The sequence below is a fragment of the Hyalella azteca genome, unplaced genomic scaffold, assembly GCF_000764305.2.
Source record: "Hyalella azteca isolate HAZT.00-mixed unplaced genomic scaffold, Hazt_2.0.2 contig9365, whole genome shotgun sequence".
Classification (NCBI taxonomy): Eukaryota; Metazoa; Arthropoda; class Malacostraca; order Amphipoda; family Hyalellidae; genus Hyalella; species Hyalella azteca.
In genome coordinates, this window is record NW_025939439.1 from 103,693 (window position 1) to 105,660 (window position 1,968).

Here is a 1,968-nt window from a genome sequence, read left to right on the forward strand (position 1 = left end):
AGTACAGGGTGACACAAAAAAAACAGAGCTCACTAAAAGTCTTATAACTCCTGAAATTTTATTCAGTTTGAAACAAAAATTCTATGGAATTATGTACAACCTATGTAGCCAACATCTGCAAAATCTCAATTCTATACCACATTAATGAATCTGAAACAAAAAACAGGATTACTTGAGTATTGTGGAAATTATTCAACTTTTTATGAGCTCTGTTTTTTTTGTGTCACCCTGTACATCATAATGGTTTTAGGTCCATGAATTTGTTTGCTATTGTTCCTGATGTTAAATACTCATTCAAAAAGTCGTCTCTAGAATAGGGCTCATAAGTATTTTTTTCGTAGGTATATTCCTTTAATTTTTCATGCAGGGTTGAAGTTAATTGCTTTTGTTTAATGTCTGCGTTTATTACTTTAGAAGCAAAGCTCAGCCCATAGATAGTAAAGCTGCCTCACCCTGCCTCATATTAGAGGCAGGAGCTGCCTCACCCTGCCTCATATTAGAGGCAGGAGCTGCCTCACCCTGCCTCATATTAGAGGCAGGAGCTGCCTCACCCTGCCTCATATTAGAGGGAGGAGCTGCCTCACCCTGCCTCATATTAGAGCGTAACTCGCACCAAATCTCTGATGCGTGTGTGCTCTTGTCGTAGCTTTTATTGAGTTTCTTCAGTTTTTTGCTTTGAAAAGGGTCAACCAAGTGATATATTTTTCAATTTAAACATTATTTATCAAAATAGAGCTGAAACGCGTTATCCTATTTAAAATTTTTAGATTTTTAAGTTTATACTTCTGTTTTTGGCTTGGGTATTTGGTTTTAGTATCATCTGCTAGATTGCATCTTGAATGGATTTATATCCTTTACTATTGCGTTCAACATCACACATCATCACACACGCCTATTGCATCACTAAGAGCGGTAATGCAATAGGCGATGTCTGGTACCACATCGATACGAGGATGACCAACAAGAGTTGTTGTTGATGAGATCTGTCAAATATTGAATAAAATTTTGAACTAGATCAGGAAATGAAAATTGAACTCGTTTATAAATAATCTCGCGTTGTCCTCTATGTGATTGTGATGTTAACTCGTAAACTTCTTTTGTGGCAAAATGACGCGTGATTAAGATTGGGTACAGTCGCTTGAACGAGTTGATGAGCAATGGTCTCGTTCAATGTACAACAATGCCTACACCGTACATTCGTTCACGACTAAGGATGTTTTCACTCTCACTTCTCCCTTAATGTTAATTTTAACTTCGCATAAGTCCCTAAGCAAATTGGAATTGAATATTTTGGTTTTGTCCCAATCGGTTTGCGGTTCGGTCGCATTATACTGGCATGCATGCAGACGTTCAGTTGTCGCATTATACTGGCATGCAGACATTCAGTTGTCGCATTATACTGGCATGCAGACATTCAGTTGTCGCATTATACTAGGCATGCAGACGTTCAGTTGTCGCATTATACTGGCAAATGAATTTCGTTATCCTCATTTTGATATGAGGCACTTGGACAAATGAACACATTCCGTTGAATGAGTGTTTGATCAGCCTGAATTACTGCGCATTTGATGGATACCTGTTTACATATCACTATTTATTATTAGCGTTGTTATTGCTATTTACTGTAACCACATCGAAGCCAATTTCTTATAATAGAACCTATACAATGTCCGGCTTATAAGTGAAGCCTGTTAAAACAAATGCATTCTTGTTGCAGTCGTCTTTGCTAGTCTTTGAATAAGAATTTTTCTTGCTTAATACGAGGCATTGCTATGCATGTGGTCAGTTGTGGCTTGGTTAGTTTTCGAGATCTCTTCCTCAGTGATGAAGTAAGTTGAACTTGTCTCCGTGGTGCAGCACTCACGTTGCGTTGTGTGCCAAGCGTGAAGTTCCTTCGCGTTGTTGGATGCTGTCGCGTATTGAGGAAAACGCGAGGGCGTTGGGCGGCTTAGGCTCTGGAGGCTTATA